The sequence below is a fragment of the Cibotium barometz genome, chromosome 13, assembly GCF_041138505.1.
Source record: "Cibotium barometz isolate CiBa-2024 chromosome 13, ASM4113850v1, whole genome shotgun sequence".
In the NCBI taxonomy this organism is placed as follows: Eukaryota; Viridiplantae; Streptophyta; class Polypodiopsida; order Cyatheales; family Cibotiaceae; genus Cibotium; species Cibotium barometz.
Window position 1 is genome coordinate 42,267,229 of NC_141058.1, and position 20,638 is coordinate 42,287,866.

At 48.1% G+C, this 20,638-nt stretch overlaps 1 protein-coding gene across 1 annotated transcript in view; it reads right to left on the bottom strand.

Annotated features, from left to right (window-relative positions):
* LOC147632700 (cycloeucalenol cycloisomerase-like) overlaps positions 1–20,638 on the bottom strand; it is a 58,386-nt gene that overhangs the window by 976 nt on the left and 36,772 nt on the right. The gene's annotated exons all lie outside the window — the stretch shown is intronic.

Genomic DNA, 20,638 nt, shown 5'->3' on the forward strand with positions numbered 1-20,638 from the left:
TTAGTGCAAGATAAAGAAGTCACCTGGGAATACGTAGGGTTTCAGGGACAGCTTTCAACTAGTTAACTAGTCTGGGGTACAATTTTTTCCACAAAACGTGCATCCATGACGACTGCATTTATTGGAATTTTGTCATTCTACAAATGCTTTCTGACCCTAAGAGAAGCAAGGGCTGTTTGAAGATATACACCTCTTGCCCTACCATCATTCCTTCCTTTATGCAGCTATACTGTTAATTCTATGATACAGGAGTCTGCACAGAGATTACAGTTGTCCTGATCCAATTAACAAGGAATATTAATAGGATCTATGCAAGGTAGAACTGATGTTACATTGAGAGTGGGTATTAGGTAGACCGGGCACTATTTGTACAATTTGCTAACCACCAATGCAGATTCTCTTAAAGTAGTCTCTGCTACTCTTCCTTTTAAACAACAAGGGCCTGCTTGCACCAGCTTGACACCTTGCTTGAAGATTTAATGGAGTACAAGCTACGAAGATGGGAGATTGTCCATTTTTCGGCATTGTTTTTCCGGTCTCTGGCTTCACCCCTTCAGAGGACTCCATGGCGGCCGCTCCACCTTCCCGTACTGAGACCATCCTTCATTGCCAGTTATCTGAAGCGGTGTCCAACTCTTGTCAACCAATGTTGCCTCTTTGCAAACCTCTTCAATGGTCTGCAAGCTCATAGCCAACCTGCTACGGGCCTGATTTGATGTCTCTTGCAAGCCACTTTGATCAGCGAGCAGGGATGGATCTCCAATATCCAGTTCCTGGGAACGGCTACATCCAAGTGGAGTTTGACTCTTCCGCCTTGGTGGACCTGCTGCAGAGCCCCATCGTGTTATGCAATGCTCATGCGTACTTCACTAAATGGCACCACGCCTTCTTGCCCGACTTTAATTTCATGGCATCTGCACCAAGCTTCCCGTTCCTTGTCAAAGAGTAGTGCAACCTCCACGCGCTCGGCAGCATCCTTGGACAGGTCATTGAGACCCCCCAGACGACAGCTTCAACAGTCACCACAGCAGCGGGTCTCCCATGATCCATCCATCAGGGTGCTCATAGCCTCGACAGAGAACCTTCCCCAGTTCCCCTCAATTCCTCGCCTCAACGCCTCTCGTTTTTGCTACACTCCCTGGACAGTGTTTCATTTGTCGTCAGATGGGGCATCTCGCGAGCGGCCCACCCCAGGCAGCTCCATCTTGGACTGCCCCTAGAGCCAGGGCAACCAGCGAGGAGACCACCCTCACCCTCATGACACTGGGCATGACATTGCCCCCCACCCCAGCAGGTGTTTGAGGACACACCTCACCCCCCTCCGACAGCGGATGAGAGACCTCCCCCCAGTAAGCTTTCGCTTCTAGCAGCCCTCCTCCAGGCCACAGTGACAGCCCGCTGGCCGGCCTCAATGACAGCGCCGCCATACAGAACATGGCCAGCAATCACCTAGCACAAGTCCCAACGTGGACCCTGAGACCGGTCCCCACTAAGAACCTTACTCGCATCTACTTCAGGATCCAGATGCAGAATTGTTAGGAGATTCGGCAGGCCAGTCAGCTTCTAATTCTGTCTTAATGGGGCCCTCCTCTTCAGATCCTTCTCCCTGTCACAAAGAAGACCCGCAATCTCAGGTGCCTCTCCCTGTTGGCCCTGGTTCTGCCCACCTCATCTCTCCCCATCTTTCCCTCATCATCAGCTTCTCACTCACAGACCCCTGCCCCGCCCTGCCTTCCCGCCTCCCTCACCCCTCCATCCTCTCCACCTTCAACAAACACCACACAGCAACACTCCCCTGTGCCCCCCCCTCCTTTTCAGCCGCCGCTTCTACCCCCCACCTCGCCTCTTCGTCCCCGCCGGCTGATCTATCACGCTTTGCTCAGGACTCAGGTCCGACAAATAGTTCAACGTTCTTTGACCCAGTAGCCATGATCATCACTGCATCTCAGACAGCAGCCCTCCCACCAGAGTCTGTTGGAGTCCCCCCTCAGATCATGGGGCATTCCGTGGATCTCTCTTTTTCCTGGTGCCTGCCGATGGAGTCCAGCTACTTCTCCGAGATGGTGATCCCTATCCGCATTTGTGTGATCCTTCACCAATCTCACTCCACGCCCTCGGATGCGAGAGCCGCAGTCCTCTCCTTCCATTGATCATCGCCCTTGACCACGACTAGGACTGTGACTCGGTTGCCTCACGAGTCACCACCCAGGATCAATGTCGACTTCTGTAACGGGAGGCGGACGCGTGTATTGGAATCGTATAAATGTGAACAAGATTTTGAGCACTTAACACTTGAGCATTACAACCACAAAGCTGAAAATGACAGTACACCACATAAAGGGGCCGATGATAGGCTGACCCCCCCCCTTTAGGTTATATTACCAAAAGAGTCTGGAAAGTACAAGATTACGCGTGCCCTGGGATTCACCACCAGCCTGCACCTGATTCTTCCAAATACATTATGAATGAATAAATTTCAAACAAGAGAAATCTGTAGGCACATCCGCCCTACACACAGGTACATCCGCCCTGCACAAGCCTCTTCACAGGTACATCCGCCCTGCACAAGAGTATCACAATCCTCACAGGTACTCCGCCCTGCACAAGATGTAAATGGATCTTTAGGCCCTGTTTCCACGCGAAAAACTGATCCAGAAACCTGTGTTCTCCGCGAGCAAGTGTCCCCAATGCTTGCCCTAAGCACCTGCTATACCAAGAATCCTTGAGACACATTCATGCTCCCATATTCCATTGCTGTCCGGCCTGTTTTGTGCAATAACCAATCCAAAACAGCAACTTTCTATCGCGAGAAATCCACCTGTAAAGGGTCCTACAGCCCTGTGGAGGTCCCTAGAGCTGTCCTGTACTGTCCAAGTTGACTTTGGACACCTGTAACCAGCCCAAAACTCGCAATAACCAGAAATTGCAGGCCTGAAATTTACCAACCAACCCTTTAGAAGAGTGTGGGGATCGTTGTCCAAGCTTGTGTGAGTCCGGGAAGCAAGCAACCAGCCCTGTAGCAACTCCCAAAACTCCAACCAGCTCTCCAATGTGTTGAATAATGAATAAAACAGCCCAAAAGGGCCTCTTGAGGGAGACGCCTTTTTCCAGTGCCACCTAACGGGCCTGGTGGGTACACATACTGGCTGACATGTGTCCCCATAAGGTGTCCAGGTAGGTGTCCAGCCCATAGTGCTCCATTTGTCCTGTTTCTATAAGTTTAGGTCCAAACAAATGGGAAATGGCCATAAGCTGTCCGGACTTCATTAATTTTGGTCCAACCAAATGCGAACGCATTATAAGTTATCCGGCCACTTATTAATGAGTGTGGACCTGCAAACCAATAAACCTTAGTAGAAAATGAAGTAAGCTGTAAATTGAGTGTGGACGCACTTACCACCTGCAAAACCCATAAGCCCACAGTTTTAGGCCCAAACAGGAGTGCACACACGTGTCCACAAGGTACCCGGGCGTCCCCGGTCCCTCGGACTTCACAAGCCAAAATAACAAGCATTGTCCACGCAGCAAGACAATGTCACACAAAGTAAAATAAAGTTATGGCATGCATCATTTATGCATCGTGCACATGTAAACTTGGAGAACCACCTATCATCATTCTTGTACTTGAAAATATTCCGCCTGCCATCATAACACACCATGTGTGCATGGCCGGAATCCACACGGGCACCGCCCGAAAGTCCACAAATGTCCTGCCATGTCCTTGGACTCATATGCATCCACTCATATGATCCATACACATGCCTAGGTATAATACATACATGCATCCGCATGTTTCTAGGCCTGACACGCATCCGCATGTCCCTAGAATATAGGGGTTTGTGACATCCCCCCGGCTTCTAATCAGTTGACCGCAACCGAAAAGCCTCCAGATAGGCCTTCAAAAGATCTGGGTAATCCTCGAAGTAGGCCTCATCCATCCATTTCGCATCCAAAGCTGAATAATTCTTGAACTTCACAAGGTACCTACGAACAAGTTTGCCTCCCGCAAGCTTTCGTTCCTTGTGAAAAACAATCTGTTCAGGTTGAAGAATCTCTTCCAGCTCATCCACCTCGGGTGGGTCTTCCAAAACCGGCTCAAACGGTGTCGGTCCCACATAAGGCCTCAATAGGCTCACATGAAAAGCATTATGCATGTTCCAATGATCTGGGAGTACAAGCCGAAATACAACATCATTGATCTTCTCCAAGATCTGAAAAGGTCCATAGTACTTGTTGGAAAGCTTAAGGTACTTTCCCTCTTTCCCTGGCCTCTTCCGAAGTCGTGCCTTTTCAAATTTCAGCAAGACCCAATCACCTTGTTTGAATTGTACATCCCTTCTATGCTTATCAGCGACCATAAAATCGGCCCCTAAAAGATAGTGTTTCCAAATAGTAAGGGCATGAATTACAGCCAACACCTCCTTCTCATAAACCTGTAAGTGAAGCTCTGCATGTTGCAAGCGTCTGCTCTCATAGGCAATGGCATGTCCTTCTTGGTTCAAAACAGCCCCTATGCAGTCCCCACATGCATCACATTCCACCACAAAAGGTTTGTGCAAATCCGGAATAATGAGTACCGGTCCCGAGATGATTGCATTCTTCAACTTTTGAAAGGCATCTCTCTTCTTGTGTCCATTTAAAAATTGCTTTCTTCTTCGTTAACTCATGTAACGGAGCGGCAATGAAAGCAAAATGCTTGACGAACCTCCTGTAGTAAGCACATAAACCAAGGAAGCTCCTCACTTCATGGAGTGATTTCAGCTCTGGCCATTCTTGCATGGCTTGTATCTTTGTGGGATCCATGCGCACACCATCCTTTGATACAATGTGACCAAGATAGTGAATCTCTGGGAGGAAGAATTCACTCTTTTTTGCATTTATGTAGAGCTGATTTTCCTTAAGCTCTTTAAACACAATAGCCAGGTGCTCACGATGTTGGGCTTCATTCTTTGAGAATACAATAATGTCATCAAAGAATATACCCGTGAACTTTCTATGCTTTCTGAACACCCTGTCCATCATCCTGTTGAAGGTAGCGGATGCATTTGTAAGGCCAAAAGGCACCACCAAAAACTCATAAAGACCAAATGCAGTCTTGTGTACATCTTGAGGTGCCACTCTCACTTGATGATACCCACTCTTGAGGTCTATTCGGCTGAAATATGCCGAACCTTCAAGCTTGTCCAAGATGTCATCAATGCGCGGAATGGGAAACCGATTCTTGATGGTTATCTTATTGAGGGCACGGTAATCAACACACATCCTGTAAGTACCATCCTTCTTTTGAACAAGAAGTACCGGCGAGTAATATGGCGAGGAACTAGGTCGAATCAAACCCTTTTCCAAAAGTTCATTCACCTGTGCCATAATCTCGTCTTGTTGACTAGCACTCACCATGTATGGTGGCCTATTAGGTGGAGAGCTACCGGGAATTAGATCTATGCAATGATCTTCCGGCCTCTCTGGTGGCAACCTTGCTGGCAAAGCATTCGCAAAACAATCTTTGAACTCATTCAAAAAGTTAAGCTTGTCTTGATCTAATGTACTAACATCAACACTAGAATGTTCAATGGTATCACGTACAAAAACCAAGTAAGAACAAGCTGATTTCTTTATTGCCTTATTAATTTGTACATGGCTTACAAGAGGTATGGTACTTCCAATAGTACCAGCATCTATAGAGTGCTCACGGCCTCTATGTACAAAGCTGATTTTCTTCTCTTTGTAAGCCTTAACAGGCTCTAAACGGTGATGCCAGGGCATCCCCAACAAAACATCACAACCTGTAAGAGGAGCCACTAAAAAGCTCTCATGGTCGAGGTAGTCCTGTATTTGTACACGGAGCTTACCAATGACCGGAGTTACATCAACCTGTTTGCCCTCAAAGGCGGCATCTGCATTCATTTGCATTCCCATGTCTTCCACATTGAGACCTATGGCGGCAGCCATTTTTACGGATATAAAGTTATCTGTGGAAGCATCATCAAAAAGAAACAAAGCAGGCTGATCCTTCAATTTGCCCCAAGCCTTGCATATGACTCTACTTTTGGGCTCATGCCCTGTATTACCCTGCACATCGGGTACAACATTCACAAGAGGCTTTTCCACATTAGGCTCAGCATTCTTAGGATTCTGTGGGCATTTAGGATATATATGATCTTTACTGCCACACTTAAAGCATTTTCCAGCCTTCCCGTACTCTTCCAATTGCTGTTTTGAGAGCCCAAAATTGTGGCGTTTACCCCCCGGCTTCTTTTCGGAGTCATCCTTTGCATCTCGGCCATCTTTGGGAGCATTCTTAGGTGGCTGTCCACCCTTTTTCTGGTCATAACCAGCCCTGAATTTGCTCTTGTTTTGACCTGCAAATGGCTTATTTGTGGGTGCTTTTATGTGTAAGTTCTCCGCAATCATGGCTGAGTGTATAAGCTCTTGTATGGTCTTATTTGGGTACACTCCCAAGCTTTGTTGAATGATGTGATGGAGCCCCGATTCAAACTTTCTCTTCTTCTCGTCCTCTCCAATATTCATGAAGGGAGTAACCTTGAGAAGGACTTTCCAAAACTTTGCTATGTATGAAGCAACGGACTCTCCCTCATCTTAAGACAGCCAATCCCACTCCTTGCGTACATCCTTTGCAAAGTTTGGTGGTAAGAATTAATCATAAAACTGAATTTTGAAAGAAGACCAAGTTGGGGCAGCACTTCCATCAAGTATTTTTGCAAGCCACCAATCACTTGCCGTATCCTTGAGATGCATTCCCACATGCCTGAGCATAGACTTTTCCGAAAAGTCTTCATTGCAAAAAGCTATCTCAAATTGTCTAATGAAAGCAAGTGCTTTGGTAGAGTCCATCCGTCCTTGAAAGTTTTCAAACTTTACATCCTTGTCACCTGACTTGAACTCTCGAGGCTTCTTCCTTCTATATGCATCCCTATGTACATCCTGTTCATCTGCATGATGATGATGCCGCGATGAAGATTCACGATCCCTCTTCGTTCTCTCTTGAGCCACACTCTCCAAATGAGTGGAAAGCTCAACACGAGAACGGATGTCTTCTTGGAGCAAAGTGGGAATGAGTAGACGATCCCTCATCCTTACTCTTCTCTTGACCTGCATCAAGCCTAGCATCAGGGACTCTTGTCCTTTCAGCATTTGGCACTTGCTGTGCTCTTCCTGCTTGTTGTGCATCATGTGCACCACCACGGGCAGCCATGAGGGGTGGCTTCTTGAAAGCCAAACTACCATCTGCTTCAGTGTATACATCACCCTTAACCATTAGGTATGCAAGTGCAAGCTCTCGGGGTTTCTCAACATCCATTTCCTTTGCAATTGCTTCAAAAGTGACTTCATGGACCGAAGCTTTTGCCTTCACAGCCAACACCCTTTGTACATCCGGGTCATTTTTCAATGACCTAAGCTCTTCGGTTTCAGCCCTATAGCGTCGTACTTGATGCCTCAAAGATTCCAAATCAGAATGCATAGTGTCACGAGTACCTGCATCTCCATAGACATCATTGCGTGTAGCATCTTTTGCATCCCTTGTACCAAGAAATTCACGGTCCTGTGTGTTCTCCACACTGTCAGAAATGTGGCTGTCCATGACACTCAAATCAGGTCACCAGTAATGATTCCAAGCCTCAGACCGTTTTCCAATGAGGGAAAAAACTGAGCTCTGATACCAATGTAACGGGAGGCGGACGCGTGTATTGGAATCGTATAAATGTGAACAAGATTTTGAGCACTTAACACTTGAGCATTACAACCACAAAGCTGAAAATGACAGTACACCACATAAAGGGGCCGATGATAGGCTGACCCCCCCCCCCCCCCCCCTTTAGGTTATATTACCAAAAGAGTCTGGAAAGTACAAGATTACGGGTGCCCTGGGATTCACCACCAACCTGCACCTGATTCTTCCAAATACATTATGAATGAATACATTTCAAACAAGGAAATCTGTAGGTACATCCGCCCTACACACAGGTACATCCGCCCTGCACAAGCCTCTTCACAGGTACATCCGCCTTGCACAAGAGTATCACAATCCTCACAGGTACTCCGCCCTGCACAAGATGTAAATGGATCTTTAGGCCCTGTTTCCACGCGAGAAACTGATCCAGAAACCTGTGTTCTCCGCGAGCAAGTGTCCCCAATGCTTGCCCTAAGCACCTGCTATACCAAGAATCCTTGAGACACATCCATGCTCCCATATTCCATTGCTGTCCGGCCTGTTTTGTGCAATAACCAGTCCAAAACAGCAACTTTCTATCGCGAGAAATCCACCTGTAAAGGGTCCTACAGCCCTGTGGAGGTCCCTAGAGCTGTCCTGTACTGTCCAAGTTGACTTTGGACACCTGTAACCAGCCCAAAACTCGCAATAACCAGAAATTGCAGGCCTGAAATTTACCAACCAGCCCTTTAGAAGAGTGTGGGGATCGTTGTCCAAGCTTGTGTGAGTTCGGGAAGCAAGCAACCAGCCCTGTAGCAACTCCCAAAACTCCAACCAGCTCTCCAATGTGTTGAATAATGAATAAAACAGCCCAAAAGGGCCTCTTGAGGGAGGCGCCTTTTTCCAGTGGGCCTGGTGGGTACACATACTGGCTGACATGTGTCCCCATAAGGTGTCCAGGTAGGTGTCCAGCCCATAGTGCTCCATTTGTCATGTTTCTATAAGTTTAGGTCCAACCAAATGGGAAATGGCCATAAGCTGTCCGGACTTCATTAATTTTGGTCCAACCAAATGCGAACGCATTATAAGTTGTCCGGCCACTTATTAATGAGTGTGGACCTGCAAACCAATAAACCTTAGTAGTAAATGAAGTAAGCTGTAAATTGAGTGTGGACGCACTTACCACCTGCAAAACCCATAAGCCCACAGTTTTAGGCCCAAACAGGAGTGCACACACGTGTCCACAAGGTGCCCGGGCGTCCCCGGTCCCTCGGACTTCACAAGCCAAAATAAATCATCATTCTTGTACTTGAAAATATTCCGCCTGCCATCATAACACACCATGTGTGCATGGCCGGAATCCACACGGGCACCGCCCGAAAGTCCACAAATGTCCTGCCATGTCCTTGGACTCATATGCATCCACTCATATGATCCATACACATGCCTAGGTATAATACATGCATGCATCCGCATGTTTCTAGGCCTGACACGCATCCGCATGTCCCTAGAATATAGGGGTTTGTGACATCCCCCCGGCTTCTAATCAGTTGACCGCAACCGAAAAGCCTCCAGATAGGCCTTCAAAAGATCTGGGTAATCCTCGAAGTAGGCCTCATCCATCCATTTCGCATCCAAAGCTGAATAATTCTTGAACTTCACAAGGTACCTACGAACAAGTTTGCCTCCCGCAAGCTTTTGTTCCTTGTGAAAAACAATCTGTTCAGGTTGAAGAATCTCTTCCAGCTCATCCACCTCGGGTGGGTCTTCCAAAACCGGCTCAAACGGTGTCGGTCCCACATAAGGCCTCGATAGGCTCACATGAAAAGCATTATGCATGTTCCAATGATCTGGGAGTACAAGCCGAAATACAACATCATTGATCTTCTCCAAGATCTGAAAAGGTCCATAGTACCTGTTGGAAAGCTTAAGGTACTTTCCCTCTTTCCCTGGCCTCTTCCGAAGTCGTGCCTTTTCAAATTTCAGCAAGACCCAATCACCTTGTTTGAATTGTACATCCCTTCTATGCTTATCAGCTGCCTTTTTATTCTTGGTTTGAGACCTCTCTATGGCTGTCCGTACCTGTGCAAATGCAGTATCCAAGTCTCTGACATACTCATCTGCTGCAAAAATCTCATCCTTTGTACGAAGGATGGGTGGTAGTACCACCTTGCCATAGATAATCTCAAAGGGCGCCTTGCCCGTAGAAGTAAATGTACCGTATTGTTGTAGGCAAACTCCACAAGTGGTAAATACTTCTCCCAATCCGATTTGCGGTCGGATACATAAGATTTCAGCAAGTCGAGGACGGCTGAATTTGCTATTTCACTTTGCCCATCTGTCTGTGGATGGTAAGCTGATGAGAAGTTCAGCTTTGTACCCATATTGTCAAACAATGCGCGCAAAATAAACTTGTGGTTCTAGGATCTCTATCCCCCACAATAGATTTAGGCGTGCCATGGTGTTTGAATATCTGTGCCAAAAACATCCCAGCCATATGATCTGGCTTTATTGTCTTGCGCACGGGAATGAAATGTACCTGCTTGCTAAACCTGTCAATGATGGTCCAAATAGCATCATTTCCCTGTGGCGTCCTTGGCAAATCCATAATGAAATCCATAGCAATGCTTTCCCATGGTATGCAACTGTAATAGCATAAACCTGTGGTCGTCTAGATAAGGCATCTGCCACCACATTCTTTTTCCTTGGAGTGTGTAAAATCTGAAAATGAAACATTGAGAGGAAATTTACCCATCTCATATGCTTCTCTGAGAGCTTACTTTGAGTCAAAAAGTTATCTCAAACTTTGATGATCAGTTTTGACCATAAAATCGGCCCCTAAAAGATAGTGTTTCCAAATAGTAAGGGCATGAATTACAGCCAACAACTCCTTCTCATAAACCTGTAAGTGAAGCTCTGCATGTTGCAAGCGTCTGCTCTCATAGGCAATGGCATGTCCTTCTTGGTTCAAAACAGCCCCTATGCAGTCCCCACATGCATCACTTTCCACCACAAAAGGTTTGTGCAAATCCGGAATAATGAGTACCGGTCCCGAGATGATTGCACTCTTCAACTTTTGAAAGGCATCTCTCTTCTTGTGTCCATTTAAAAATTGCTTTCTTCTTCGTTAACTCATGTAACGGAGCGGCAATGAAAGCAAAATGCTTGACGAACCTCCTGTAGTAAGCACATAAACCAAGGAAGCTCCTCACTTCATGGAGTGATTTCAGCTCTGGCCATTCTTGCATGGCTTGTATCTTTGCGGGATCCATGCGCACACCATCCTTTGATACAATGTGACCAAGATAGTGAATCTCTGGGAGGAAGAATTCACTCTTTTTTGCATTTATGTAGAGCTGATTTTCCTTAAGCTCTTTAAACACAATAGCCAGGTGCTCACGATGTTGGGCTTCATTCTTTGAGAATACAATAATGTCATCAAAGAATATACCCGTGAACTTTCTATGCTTTCTGAACACCCTGTCCATCATCCTGTTGAAGGTAGCGGATGCATTTGTAAGGCCAAAAGGCACCACCAAAAACTCATAAAGACCAAAGGCTGTCCTAAATGCAGTCTTGTGTACATCTTGAGGTGCCACTCTCACTTCATGATACCCACTCTTAAGGTCTATTCGGCTGAAATATGCCGAACCTTCAAGCTTGTCCAAGATGTCATCAATGCGCGGAATGGGAAACCGATTCTTGATGGTTATCTTATTGAAATGTAACGGGAGGCGGACGCGTGTATTGGAATCGTATAAATGTGAACAAGATTTTGAGCACTTAACACTTGAGCATTACAACCACAAAGCTGAAAATGACAGTACACCACATAAAGGGGCCGATGATAGGCTGACCCCCCCCCCTTTAGGTTATATTACCAAAAGAGTCTGGAAAGTACAAGATTACGGGTGCCCTGGGATTCACCACCAGCCTGCACCTGATTCTTCCAAATACATTATGAATGAATACATTTCAAACAAGGAAATCTGTAGGTACATCCGCCCTACACACAGGTACATCCGCCCTGCACAAGCCTCTTCACAGGTACATCCGCCCTGCACAAGAGTATCACAATCCTCACACGTACTCCGCCCTGCACAAGATGTAAATGGATCTTTAGGCCCTGTTTCCACGCGAGAAACTGATCTAGAAACCTGTGTTCTCCGCGAGCAAGTGTCCCCAATGCTTGCCCTAAGCACCTGCTATACCAAGAATCCTTGAGACACATCCATGCTCCCATATTCCATTGCTGTCCGGCCTGTTTTGTGCAATAACCAGTCCAAAACAGCAACTTTCTATCGCGAGAAATCCACCTGTAAAGGGTCCTACAGCCCTGTGGAGGTCCCTAGAGCTGTCCTGTACTGTCCAAGTTGACTTTGGACACCTGTAACCAGCCCAAAACTCGCAATAACCAGAAATTGCAGGCCTGAAATTTACCAACCAGCCCTTTAGAAGAGTGTGGGGATCGTTGTCCAAGCTTGTGTGAGTTCGGGAAGCAAGCAACCAGCCCTGTAGCAACTCCCAAAACTCCAACCAGCTCTCCAATGTGTTGAATAATGAATAAAACAGCCCAAAAGGGCCTCTTGAGGGAGGCGCCTTTTTCCAGTGGGCCTGGTGGGTACACATACTGGCTGACATGTGTCCCCATAAGGTGTCCAGGTAGGTGTCCAGCCCATAGTGCTCCATTTGTCATGTTTCTATAAGTTTAGGTCCAACCAAATGGGAAATGGCCATAAGCTGTCCGGACTTCATTAATTTTGGTCCAACCAAATGCGAACGCATTATAAGTTGTCCGGCCACTTATTAATGAGTGTGGACCTGCAAACCAATAAACCTTAGTAGTAAATGAAGTAAGCTGTAAATTGAGTGTGGACGCACTTACCACCTGCAAAACCCATAAGCCCACAGTTTTAGGCCCAAACAGGAGTGCACACACGTGTCCACAAGGTGCCCGGGCGTCCCCGGTCCCTCGGACTTCACAAGCCAAAATAAATCATCATTCTTGTACTTGAAAATATTCCGCCTGCCATCATAACACACCATGTGTGCATGGCCGGAATCCACACGGGCACCGCCCGAAAGTCCACAAATGTCCTGCCATGTCCTTGGACTCATATGCATCCACTCATATGATCCATACACATGCCTAGGTATAATACATGCATGCATCCGCATGTTTCTAGGCCTGACACGCATCCGCATGTCCCTAGAATATAGGGGTTTGTGACATCCCCCCGGCTTCTAATCAGTTGACCGCAACCGAAAAGCCTCCAGATAGGCCTTCAAAAGATCTGGGTAATCCTCGAAGTAGGCCTCATCCATCCATTTCGCATCCAAAGCTGAATAATTCTTGAACTTCACAAGGTACCTACGAACAAGTTTGCCTCCCGCAAGCTTTTGTTCCTTGTGAAAAACAATCTGTTCAGGTTGAAGAATCTCTTCCAGCTCATCCACCTCGGGTGGGTCTTCCAAAACCGGCTCAAACGGTGTCGGTCCCACATAAGGCCTCGATAGGCTCACATGAAAAGCATTATGCATGTTCCAATGATCTGGGAGTACAAGCCGAAATACAACATCATTGATCTTCTCCAAGATCTGAAAAGGTCCATAGTACCTGTTGGAAAGCTTAAGGTACTTTCCCTCTTTCCCTGGCCTCTTCCGAAGTCGTGCCTTTTCAAATTTCAGCAAGACCCAATCACCTTGTTTGAATTGTACATCCCTTCTATGCTTATCAGCTGCCTTTTTATTCTTGGTTTGAGACCTCTCTATGGCTGTCCGTACCTGTGCAAATGCAGTATCCAAGTCTCTGACATACTCATCTGCTGCAAAAATCTCATCCTTTGTACGAAGGATGGGTGGTAGTACCACCTTGCCATAGATAATCTCAAAGGGCGCCTTGCCCGTAGAAGTAAATGTACCGTATTGTTGTAGGCAAACTCCACAAGTGGTAAATACTTCTCCCAATCCGATTTGCGGTCGGATACATAAGATTTCAGCAAGTCGAGGACGGCTGAATTTGCTATTTCACTTTGCCCATCTGTCTGTGGATGGTAAGCTGATGAGAAGTTCAGCTTTGTACTCATATTGTCAAACAATGCGCGCAAAATAAACTTGTGGTTCTAGGATCTCTATCCCCCACAATAGATTTAGGCGTGCCATGGTGTTTGAATATCTGTGCCAAAAACATCCCAGCCATATGATCTGGCTTTATTGTCTTGCGCACGGGAATGAAATGTACCTGCTTGCTAAACCTGTCAATGATGGTCCAAATAGCATCATTTCCCTGTGGCGTCCTTGGCAAATCCATAATGAAATCCATAGCAATGCTTTCCCATGATATGCAACTGTAATAGCATCAACCTGTGGTCGTCTAGATAAGGCATCTGCCACCACATTCTTTTTCCTTGGAGTGTGTAAAATCTGAAAATGAAACATTGAGAGGAAATTTGCCCATCTCATATGCTTCTCTGAGAGCTTACTTTGAGTCAAAAAGTTATCTCAAACTTTGATGATCAGTTTTGACCATAAAATCGGCCCCTAAAAGATAGTGTTTCCAAATAGTAAGGGCATGAATTACAACCAACAACTCCTTCTCATAAACCTGTAAGTGAAGCTCTGCATGTTGCAAGCGTCTGCTCTCATAGGCAATGGCATGTCCTTCTTGGTTCAAAACAGCCCCTATGCAGTCCCCACATGCATCACTTTCCACCACAAAAGGTTTGTGCAAATCCGGAATAATGAGTACCGGTCCCGAGATGATTGCACTCTTCAACTTTTGAAAGGCATCTCTCTTCTTGTGTCCATTTAAAAATTGCTTTCTTCTTCGTTAACTCATGTAACGGAGCGGCAATGAAAGCAAAATGCTTGACGAACCTCCTGTAGTAAGCACATAAACCAAGGAAGCTCCTCACTTCATGGAGTGATTTCAGCTCTGGCCATTCTTGCATGGCTTGTATCTTTGCGGGATCCATGCGCACACCATCCTTTGATACAATGTGACCAAGATAGTGAATCTCTGGGAGGAAGAATTCACTCTTTTTTGCATTTATGTAGAGCTGATTTTCCTTAAGCTCTTTAAACACAATAGCCAGGTGCTCACGATGTTGGGCTTCATTCTTTGAGAATACAATAATGTCATCAAAGAATATACCCATGAACTTTCTATGCTTTCTGAACACCCTGTCCATCATCCTGTTGAAGGTAGCGGGTGCATTTGTAAGGCCAAAAGGCACCACCAAAAACTCATAAAGACCAAAGGCTGTCCTAAATGCAGTCTTGTGTACATCTTGAGGTGCCACTCTCACTTGATGATACCCACTCTTGAGGTCTATTCGGCTGAAATATGCCGAACCTTCAAGCTTGTCCAAGATGTCATCAATGCGCGGAATGGGAAACCGATTCTTGATGGTTATCTTATTGAGGGCACGGTAATCAACACACATCCTGTAAGTACCATCCTTCTTTTGAACAAGAAGTACCGGCGAGTAATATGGCGAGGAACTAGGTCGAATCAAACCCTTTTCCAAAAGTTCATTCACCTGTGCCATAATCTCGTCTTGTTGACTAGCACTCACCCTGTATGGTGGCCTATTAGGTGGAGAGCTACCGGGAATTAGATCTATGCAATGATCTTCCGGCCTCTCTGGTGGCAACCTTGCTGGCAAAGCATTTGCAAAACAATCTTTGAACTCATTCAAAAAGTTAAGCTTGTCTTGATCTAATGTACTAACATCAACACTAGAATGTTCAATGGTATCACGTACAAAAACCAAGTAAGAACAAGCTGATTTCTTTATTGCCTTATTAATTTGTACATGGCTTACAAGAGGTATGGTACTTCCAATAGTACCAGCATCTATAGAGTGCTCACGGCCTCTATGTACAAAGCTGATTTTCTTCTCTTTGTAAGCCTTAACAGGCTCTAAACGGTGATGCCAGGGCATCCCCAACAAAACATCACAACCTGTAAGAGGAGCCACTAAAAAGCTCTCATGGTCGAGGTAGTCCTGTATTTGTACACGGAGCTTACCAATGACCGGAGTTACATCAACCTGTTTGCCCTCAAAGGCGGCATCTGCATTCATTTGCATTCCCATGTCTTCCACATTGAGACCTATGGCGGCAGCCATCTGTACGGATATAAAGTTATCTGTGGAAGCATCATCAAAAAGAAACAAAGCGGGCTGATCCTTCAATTTGCCCCAAGCCTTGCATATGACTCTACTCTTGGGCTCATGCCCTGTATTACCCTGCACATCGGGTACAACATTCACAAGAGGCTTTTCCACATTAGGCTCAGCATTCTTAGGATTCTGTGGGCATTTAGGATATATATGATCTTTACTGCCACACTTAAAGCATTTTCCAGCCTTCCCGTACTCTTCCAATTGCTGTTTTGAGAGCCCAAAATTGTGGCGTTTACCCCCCGGCTTCTTTTCGGAGTCATCCTTTGCATCTCGGCCATCTTTGGGAGCATTCTTAGGTGGCTGTCCACCCTTTTTCTGGTCATAACCAGCCCTGAATTTGCTCTTGTTTTGACCTGCAAATGGCTTATTTGTGGGTGCTTTTATGTGTAAGTTCTCCGCAATTATGGCTGAGTGTATAAGCTCTTGTATGGTCTTATTTGGGTACACTCCCAAGCTTTGTTGAATGATGTGATGGAGCCCCGATTCAAACTTTCTCTTCTTCTCGTCCTCTCCAATATTCATGAAGGGAGTAACCTTGAGAAGGACTTTCCAAAACTTTGCTATGTATGAAGCAACGGACTCGCAAAGTTTGGTGGTAAGAATTAATCATAAAACTGAATTTTGAAAGAAGACCAAGTTGGGGCAGCACTTCCATCAAGTATTTTTGCAAGCCACCAATCACTTGCCGTATCCTTGAGATGCATTCCCACATGCCTGAGCATAGACTTTTCCGAAAAGTCTTCATTGCAAAAAGCTATCTCAAATTGTCTAATGAAAGCAAGTGCTTTGGTAGAGTCCATCCGTCCTTGAAAGTTTTCAAACTTTTTTTTCCGAGAAAAGATCCTTTCATTAGTTATATAAAAACGCCCGTAGGGCTACAAAAGATCTCTCCTGCTCATAAGAGAGAAAGAGCAGTGAATCCAGCAAGGCAGCCCGGGAGACTCTCCCTAGGTGCTGCAAAATACAAGCATCAGTACTAAGGACTGAAGGGCTAAATCATACAATAGGGGGGGGAATAGCCAAACACGTGGCCTGTAATGCCAACGGGGGGATCCCGTGTGTAAGGTGTAGAAGGGGCCGCTGCGCCAGGTGGTGTGAAAAGCCTGGCGCCGCAAGATCGCCTCGTCCGAGTCGCCCCAGATGCGGTCATACTGTCCTCGCAGGGTGTGGATCAACTCCTGCCAAATCCCCCGTACAATCTCTGCTGGTGGCTCCAGTCTCCCCTCAAAGGCCGTGAAACACCGGGCCCTCCAGGTGAACCAGATGGTAAGGCTGCTGAGGAGCTCCCATCGTAAATCCCTCTCCTGTGTCCAGCTGGCGGACGAGAAATCCGGTGCCGGAACCAGGCGAGGCTGGCCCCTAATAAATCTGATGGCCTGACTGCCCTGCTCCATCTCATAGCCCATAGCAGGCCCTGACGAAGTCGACCAAGCAGCGGCGCCCCACGTAAACATACCCTCTGGAGAGAGGGGGGCCAGAATACGCAGCACCCGCAGCCAAATCTGCTGTGCCTGAGGGCAGTCCCAAAGGCAATGTCTCTGTGTCTCCATAGGGTGGCCGCATCGAACGCAGGCCGCCGGAAGACCGCTGTAAACTAGCCGGGTGCCAACTGCTGAGCCCCTATGGGCGACCAGCCACTGAAAAGCCGAGATCCTGCGGGCCTGCCGACTAGCCCAGAGCCGAGCCCAGAAGTCCTCCAGGAACTCCTGTGAGAGTCCCTGCAATCGCCAATGCCCCGCTGCCGCTGGAGAAACCGTCCTCCTCGCCGTCAAAATATGCCGTCCCAGCCGAACAGTATACTGGAAAAAGGTGATCTCTGTGGCCTCAAGGGATGCATAAGGATCATGCCACTCGTACTCCCCGGGGTCCCACTGTAGCCGGGCCAAGGGGCGCGCTGCATATGCCCATATGCGCCAATCCGGAAGCACATCAGCAGGGTCGGGGTCAATATGCCACTTCCGAGAAGCGGCTGCCACTACCCGAATCCTTTGAAAGGTGCACTCTGCAACCAAAGGCGACTCCACCTCCACTCTTTGGAGTCTACCCTCATCCTGAATCTCATAGTAGAGGCATCTGCCATCCTCAGTGCTAGCTCTGACAGCAATCAGGATCTCCAACTGTGTAAAGGCTCCCATCCACCGTGGGGCCACTGGCTCGAGAGGCGTGAACCACTCCTCTGTGAGAGCCTCCTGTATATCATCCCTCATAATCAACCCCCCTCTGAAGTGACTCAGCCTCTCCACCTGGATCTCCTCTGGTAGACTGCAGAAAGCCTGCCAGTCTCCAAAACTACGAGCTGGGCCTGCCGCTAAAGGTCCCCAAGCTAGACGAGGCCGAGAACCCAGCATATGACCCTGCTCCGTGCGAACCGCTGGGCTCCAGATGAGCGGCTGCCTGGCCCGCTCCTCAACACAAGAAGGAGGCCACTGAGAGAGCCCCGGTCTCAGCAGCTCCCAAGCTCTCAGGATACTCAAGGCAAATCTGTCCTCCCATCCTCTACTAAGGCCTGTCCTCCTCATCTCTATGAAGATCCAGCGAATCTCTGGTGCCCAAGTACCCCCTGCAGGGGGCGCCCGAGCCTGCAGTCGCTGCAAGAGGAGCTCTTTCCACGGCTCAGCGCCTGGAAGCAACCCCCGAACAATAAGCTTCCCCAATAAGGCTCTGCTCTGATCGACTGGATCTATAATGCCCAAACCGCCCTGAGCCAGCGGAAGTGTAATAACTGCCCATGCAACCTTTGCCCGAGCTGGCTGACCGTCCCGCCCAGACCACAGAAAGTTCCTGATCAGCCTCTGTACCTGGCTGATGCAAGAGCTCGAGAAAATCCAGCAAGACGTAATGTACCACATGGTCGCTAACAGCATCTGATTTGCCACCACCACCCTCCCAGCCAAGGATAGTCGAGCTGTACTCCAATACAATAGCTTCTTCCGAATGCTCAGAAGAAGCGGGGCAATCTGCTCCTCAGGTGACAAATCGAGGCCAATCTGGCATCCCAAATACCGCACTGCTGTGCCTGGAGGAATCCATCTAAAACCGGGGTCCGGGCTCCATGCCGGAGTGGGAGCACTACTGATCCAAAAGGCCACTGTCTTGCGCCAATTGATCAATGCTCCCGAAGCTGCACTAAAAACCTGGAGCGACTGCTCAGCCCGAATAAGATTGGCCTCTTGGCCATGCAAAAATAAGCCCGTGTCGTCTGCAAACTCAGCATCAAGCAAATCTTCCCCCCGGACTGGGAGCTGAAGTCCTCTCAAACCAACCTCCTCTGCCGTCAAATACATACTCATAGCCTCCGCAAAGAAGAGAAAAAGGAAAGGGGCGAGAGGACACCCCTGACGGACTGATCTGGTCAGCTCAAAACTCGGCCCCCGTCCTCCTGCAATCAGCACCTGGCTGCGAGCTGTGGAATACAGAGCTGCCACCCCTCTGATCCATCCTGGCTCAAAGCCCAGGTGAAGCATAGTGCCCTCTAAGAATCCCCAATCAACTCTATCGTATGCCTTCTCAAAATCGAGAAGCATCACGACCAAGTCCTCGCCCAGAAATCTAGCTCGGGCCGTCGCCTCCCAGAAAGTAAAGATGTTGTCAAGGATACTGCGCTCCTTGACAAATCCTGTCTGAGTAGCATGAATCAACTCCCCCAGGAAGGACTGGATCCTCAACCTCAAGGCCTTTGCTAAGACCTTGTAGACAGTATTGAGGATCGTAATAGGTCTCCAATGCCGAATGTCATCTAATACTCCCTCCCCGTTGGGGATAAGATAGATCAAGCCCTCTGAAAAGCTCTGCGGCATCACCCCAGTGTCCAAAACATGCTGAAAGCCCCTGCGGAGGCCTGGTCCCAAGAGGTGCCAATAGCGCATAAAAAAGGCCGGCGTCAGTCCGTCCTCCCCTGGGCAACTATGTCGCGGCAGGACCCTCAAGGCCTCGGCAATCTCAATCTCTGACAAAGGCGCACCTAGAACTGTACGCATATGGTCTGTGACCCTCCTCTGCACATGGGCCCACACAGTCTGTCTGCAAACATCTCGATCCTCAGTGGCTGGCTCCGCTGAAAGCAGGTCACTATAAAATGCAGTGGCAATGGCTCTGATCTCCCCGAGCTCAGTAGCAACCGATCCATCCGGTCTACTAAGCTGGCGGACTCCTGCTCGCGCATGACGGGGTCCAGCCCAGCTGCTCTGGCCACCACTGAAGCTGCTGAGGGGCCCGTCTCTAGTACCGAGCCCACCAATGCTCCGAGCCTGGAGAGGAGCGGAAGATACTCCCGGCGGAGACCAGGGAAACAAACTGTAACATGGAAGAGGCGCTCTCCCTACTCCGCCGCTGCTGGGTCAAATCCATGCTGCCAAGGTCTGAAAAAAGCCCGAGCACCCCTGATGTCAAGGGGACTCATGGCAAAGACCTTGGCAACGCTCTGGGCGGCCTCGACCTAGATCTGATAATGTCCCCAGCCCAGAAGCTGTACATCCAGGATCTTGCCCACATCTGCAAGAAGGCGGGCCTGAAGAAGATCCCTGATCTCCCCTCTGCTGGGGCGAGTGCCGACTATACGGCAGATGGTGGAATGAGCCTGGAGGCGTTCCACCTCTGCGGTGAGGCTCGCTTCCTCTTCCGGCGAAAGAGAAAGCCTGATGGGGGTGACCTCAGGGGCGGGCGAGGGGGCTGCTGATGAGTCCCTTTGAGGCGGGGCGGGAGGAGCCTCCATCAGAGTCTGAAGCTGCGGCGAAGGCGAGGCGAAGGCGGGAACCTGCTGGAAACGAGTTGCACACAGAGA